The sequence below is a fragment of the Engraulis encrasicolus genome, chromosome 15 (assembly GCF_034702125.1).
Source record: "Engraulis encrasicolus isolate BLACKSEA-1 chromosome 15, IST_EnEncr_1.0, whole genome shotgun sequence".
Classification (NCBI taxonomy): Eukaryota; Metazoa; Chordata; class Actinopteri; order Clupeiformes; family Engraulidae; genus Engraulis; species Engraulis encrasicolus.
This window is the reverse complement of record NC_085871.1, coordinates 3393654-3400000: the sequence shown is the minus strand read 5'-3', so window position 1 is coordinate 3400000 and position 6347 is coordinate 3393654.

Genomic DNA, 6347 nt, shown 5'->3' with positions numbered 1-6347 from the left:
ATATACAGAACAACAAGTGCAGTTGCAAAGAGGGGTTAGGTTTTTTTTGTTTTAAGAGTAAATAACGAGTACACACACACACAAACACACACACACAAACTAAACTAAACATCATGTCAGGAGTCTGCCCTGGGGCAAGGCCAGTTCAAGCATTAGTCTAGTTAGATTCTCTCGAAAGAGGAAGGTCTTTAGTTGTTTCTTGAAGGCTGCAAGAGATGTGCTTAGTCTTGCTGCCTCTGGGAGACCGTTCCACCACTTGGGTACCACAACGGAGAACAATCTTGACTGGGAGTACCTAGAGCGACTGGATGGCAGAGCCAGACGGCTTGTGCTGGATGAGCGCAGTTCTCTTCCAGTAACATAAGGCGTTAGTAGGTCCTTCAGATAAGCATACACACACACACACACACACAGTCTATCTGTGCCAGTGTGACTGTACTGAGCTTCTATGTTATTTAGTGTGTAGGTGAAATTTGAATTAGAGGGTATGGTTCGTTGGTTCCAGCTTGTGCTTGGACTGGTGCCAAAGGACATCATGGGACAAAAGGTTAATACAAAGTACTTTGTTATTGTGTGTTTGTATGTACTGTATGTGCTGGCTTCTATATGCTATTAATCTCAGTGTGTGTGTATGAAAACAGCAAAGACAGTGGGTGTGCTTGTGTGTGTGTGTTTATGCCCGTTTGTGTTAGCATACGTGTGTGCGTGTGTGTGTGTGTGTGTGTGTACTGCACCAATATACAAACATACAATATACCTTGTCAGGCCACTGCTATTGGAGCACACCAACAAGGTGCGGCCCTCGCTCCATGTGGGGCCCAAATCCTGGAACATTTCCCCACTTTAGCATTCTTTAGCTATCGTTAGGGTTATGGAAGTCAATGGGAGGGCCCCACAAAGATATTGAGCTGGGGCTGTGTGCGTGTGTGTGTGGAGCAGCTGGCCAAGTGGTTAGAGAGTTGGTCTTTCGATCTAGGGGTTGCAGGTTCGAATCCCCCCTGACCTCTCCCTACATCTACATCCATTGCTGAAGTGCCCTTGAGCATGGCACCTAACCCCACATTGCTCCAGGGCCTGTAACCAATACCTTGAAAAATAATAACGGTAAGTCGCTTTGAATAAATGAAGGCGTCAGCTAAGTGCAATGTAATGTAATGTGTGTGCATCAGTTTCCCCTATGCCCCACTAGGTAGATAGCCATCATTCATCACTCAGCAGGGGCTTGAGGACCTGTCGTTAGTGTGTGTGTGTATGTGTTGGCTTCTATGCTATTAATCTCAGTGTGTGTGTGTGTGTGTGTGTGTGTGTGTGTGTGTGTGTGTGTATGTGTGTCTTCGTCACTCCGCTCAGCAAGGGCTTGGGGACCTGCCTGTCATTTGCTCACCAACTGCCTCCAGCTCGAAGCAGGTGCCACCTCGTTCCTCGAACCCCCATGCACGCACAAATAAACGGAACATACACATGCATGCACGCACACACACAATCAAACCCATTCACACACCCTAAATAAATTGTTCCCCCACCCTGACCGCCCACTTCCAACAACCACAACCCAAATGAATTTGACAACTTCCCTTCTACTCCACGAATAAACTGTCCCACCAAGAAGCTTCCACATGCAGTACAGTACACCCTGCCCTGTTTTTAACCTCCAACTACCGCCAATCCACCCAGACCGTCCTCAAACCAGTGGCCCTTGCGGATGTGATTGCGTAGAGCTTCAGCACGTCAGAACTCACAGAGGGCAGTGAGATGTATCGATTGAAAGAGAACTGTAGTCCCCCCCAACAGACCATTAAAAACTGGGTCAATCAGGTAAAATTGTGACAGCTGGCAACACCTCCCCTCCCCCCCAACTTCCCACATCAGGGCTGTACTGGCAATCTGGCAGACAGGGACATTTTACCAGAGGGCCGGCAGTACTCAGGAGCCGATGGTGTTGGGTCTTTATTTGTTTGTTTGTTTTGTGCTGTTTTTGTGCCCCCACTCAGAGACTGGCCCACCATCTCAGATGTGGCGGCCCATTGGTCCATATTTAATATAGACAATGGGCTGAGCCAATCACAACATTGTGGAAAAAAACAGGTGGGGCTGTGTGAGGGGTTGGCCTACACCAAAAATGCCCTGGCTGTTTTTTGCCATCTATGCAAGTGTGTGTGTGTGTGTGCGCGTGTGCTTGTATACAGTAAAGGCCAAAAGTGTCGACTCGCCTTCTAATTTAATTAATTCTCTTTACTTTTGTGCCTATTTACGGAACATAGTATATTTTCAGGGAGGGCATCAAAAATGTGCATGAATACATGTAAATTATGTGCTTAACAAACAAAGGAAAATTAATAAACAAAAATATTTTTAAAATATCAAAAAATGCCAAACAGTGACGTCAACGCAGCAAACCTGAGGGCCTCACACATTTCAACAAGCTTAAATTTCTGTCTATTTTCAATGAAGAACATCCAGTCAGTCAAGTCAATCTTAATTGATACAGGCAATACAAAACATATTTTCTTGATCTGATAATGGATCACTTGGTCAAACATAGCTGGTTATCTAGGTGAAATAGTGGTACAAAAACTAAAAGTAAAAGTGAAAACCATGCCACAGATTCCCTCCAACACAGGTTTGACCTCAAAACTCTAGTTCTACAATTCTAGTGAGTTATTGGATGACTTGAACGTTCAATTAAGATTGACAAGACTGACTGGGCATTTTTTCTTGAAAGTAGACAAAAAATAAGCTTATTGAAATGTGTGCGGCCATCAGTTGTGCCGAGTTGAAATCAGGTGGATAGACAGCTGACATTGCTGTTGGACAACAGCTAGAATTATATTGTTGGTGAGCACATAATTCTACATGTGTTCATGCAGTTTTGATGCCCTCCATGAAAATACACACTGAAAATCTAAGAAAATAAAGAAAATGCATAAATGAGAAGGTGAGTCCACACTTTTGGCCTGTACTGTATGTGTGTGTGTGTCTGTGCATGTGTGTGTGTGTGTGTGTGTGTGTGTGTGTGTGTGTGTGTGTGTGTGTGTACGTAGTGTAATAATGACTGGTGTGCTAGGGGGGCAGGGCTGGCATTTTTTCCAGACGGGTGCTAAGACCCTAACACAGAGGCACAGACACGTCTCCATGGGTCCAAATAGTTGCTGGAGCGAGCATGTGTCCTGTCCTCTTCCACTTAGAGGCTTCCCACTAAACAGGCATTTGACGTACGCTGTATGTGTGTGACGGTGTGTGTGTGTGTGTGTGTGTGTGTGTGTGTGTGTGTGTGTGTGTGTGTGTGTGTGTGTGTTTGTGTGTGCGTTCGTGCATGCGTACATGTGTGCGTTTGGGTATGTACATATGTGTGTGTGTGTGTGTGTGTGTGTGTGTGTGTGTGTGTGTGTGTGTGTGTGTGTGTGTGTGTGTGTGTGTGTGTGTGTGTGTGTGTGTGTGTGTGTGTGTGTGTGTGTGTGTGTGTGTCAGCTGGTGTATTCGAGGCACACATACAAATTGCCCCTTGTTCCACCTTTTGAACATACAGATAATATTTTTCAGTAGGTTATTCTAAGTTACCTGAGTTAACATTCATGAAAAAGACAAACTGACCATGGAACTTAGATTTTGTTGGGATAATTGCATCACAGAGCAAAAATCCTTAAAATATAATAACTCACCAAAAATCTATCCAATATCTATAATCTCTACTGTATACGTACATTCCCTGTGATGTAACCAGGCAATTCATTATTCATGAAATCAGTTGCAAGTGGAATTTAGTAGGCCTAATAAATTCTATGATTATGGCTTTTCAGTCTGTGTTTTATGACGACACATATCGATTTGTATTGCCTTCTGCAGTACTGTAACCCTCATGTGATACAATGACATGTCAATATTTGTTTTGTTATTATCCTGTAAGTTGTCTTGTGTTGCTGTTGTTGTATTGTGTGGTGCTGTTTTAAGCTTCTACTTTTTACCCACAAACAAATCTACCCTCGGGTATCAATAAAGTTACCTTACCTAACCTTATCAATTCCTTTACTTTTGAAACCATAGTTATCGCGTCAGAGGCGATTCTAGGGGCCCCAAGCGAAAATGCAAAAGAATCAACATTTGAACCAAAATCACCACTACTGTAGTACAGTATGGGTTGTTATTCACTATCTAAGGGCTTGGGGACCCCAAACGTCTGCCTGCCTTGCCTGGTGGCAAAATTCGCCTCTGGTTATCGTCTAGCATCACATTTTTTTTTTTCTCGTCCTTAAATAATGAAGCAATCCAGTCCATTTTAGCAATGGTACCATTAGCAGTGTGGTATTTTTACCATCCACAGGCTCAATTAGCATGCTAACGACAGTATTAGCGGGGATTTTGCTCACTAAGGCGGGAAGGTCATGGAAGAGGTGCCCCAGTGAATCATCATAGCACCCATTACACACAACCTCTCTCTGTGTCTCTCTATTTATTCTCTCTCTATCACTCTGTCTTTCTATTTACTCTCTTTCCCTCTCACTCTGTTCTTTTCGCTCTGCCTCTCTGTCTTTCTATCAATCTGTCTCGCTTTCTATCACATACACATATATTCACACACAATCTGTCTCTTTCTCTTTCTGTCTCTCTTTATTCTTTCTCTTTTCCCCTTTCTGTCCTTTTCCCCCTCTCTCTCTCTCTCTCTCTCTCTCTCTCTCTCTCTCTCTCTCTCTCTCTCTCTCTCTCTCTCTCATGGAAGGAGGGCAGCATCAGTGCCTTGAAGATAGATGACTCGTCCTGAGCCATCCCACCAGAGACAGAAGGAAAGAGGAGAGAGAAAGAGAGAGAAGGAGGGCAAGAAAGAAGAGAAGAGCAGGAGAGACAATAGTGAAAAAAGGGAGTGGAAGTGAAAAAGGCAGGAGGAAGTATACTGAGCGAGACAAGGTGAGTCGGGGGCTGATACCGGGAACATGAGAGGAAAAAACAGAAGAATGAGAGACATTAAAAGACCCGAAAGGAGCGAATACGGGAAGAGAGGAAGAGAGGACGAGAATAGATGAGTGAAATAAAGACAAGCCGAAGGGGGGTAGTGTGCAGTCAGATGGATGTATGGAAGGACAGGAAGACAGAGAGAGGAAGAGAAAGAAAGAAGAAGGGAGAGAGATTGATGGAGGGAGAGAGAGAAAGAAAGAAAGCAAATAGAGAGAGAGAGAGAAAGTGTTGTGAGTCATGCAGTGTGTGTGTGTGTGTGTGTGTGTGTGGCGTTAGCATAAATGAAGCTCTCTTCTTCTTTAAGTGGGCACCCTTTAGAGCTACTGAGCATCCCAGAGGCAACCACACACACACACACACACACACACACACACACACCTTTCTGTCTTTCACACAAGCACTCAAACACACACATTCTCCCTCTTTTCCTCTCTCTGTTCCTCTCCTCTCCATTTAATCTCTCTCACCTTCCTTTTCCTCGTCCTTTCCCATTTTCCACTCCATCCTCCTCTCCATCGCCTCTCTTCTCTCATATTGCCTTCTGTTCTTCTCACCTCTCCGACTGTACATTCGTCTTTCCTCTTCTTTTGTCTGATTTCTCCTTTTATCATCTCTTTTCCTCTCCTCTCTTCTGTCACTTGTCCCCTTTCTTCTCTTCAAACCTAACCTAAGCTCTTCTCTCTTCCTCTCTTACCGTGCACGACACACAGCCGGCTAAAACGCTGCTGACTGTGGCCTGGAAAGCACTGGTCAGGAGCGTTGATTCAGCAATTCAACCTGAAGCGTTCGATCAGGGAGAGCGACCAACCGAAGCTTGTGCTCAGAAAAATGTGAACATTCCATTGGCTGACACCTGCTGGCGCCAAGCTCATTACATTTTAGCTGAAGTTCAACTTCTATTTTAACAGCCTTTGATGCCACCGGTACAAGAAACGCTTTTGCAGCTTTTAACGCTTCTGCCACCTGCTCTTCCATACAAAGTCAATTACTTCCGGCGCTTTCCACGCATTCAATGCCGGCGGTGTGATCCCATGGTCACATCTCCTCTCCTCTTCTCCTCTGCTCTGCTCTCCTCCAACCATCCCCTCTCCTCTCCTCTCATTTCCTCTCCCCTCCTCTCTCATCCTCCCCTCTCCTCTCTCCTCTTCTAACCTATCCTCCCCTTCCATCCTCTCCTTTTTTTAAATGTACATCATCCTTTCCTCTCGTCTTTCCGTTCACCTCTGTTCTTTCCTGTGCTTCCCGTATCGACTCTTCTCTCGTCTCTTTCCTCCTCTAGTCTCTCATTTCGCCACCTCTTTCCTCTATCCTCCTCCTCTTTCCTGAGCTATCGACTCCTTTATTTTCTTTCATCTACTTTCGTTTGGTGTGTCCTCTCTTCTGCCCTCTCCTCTCCATTT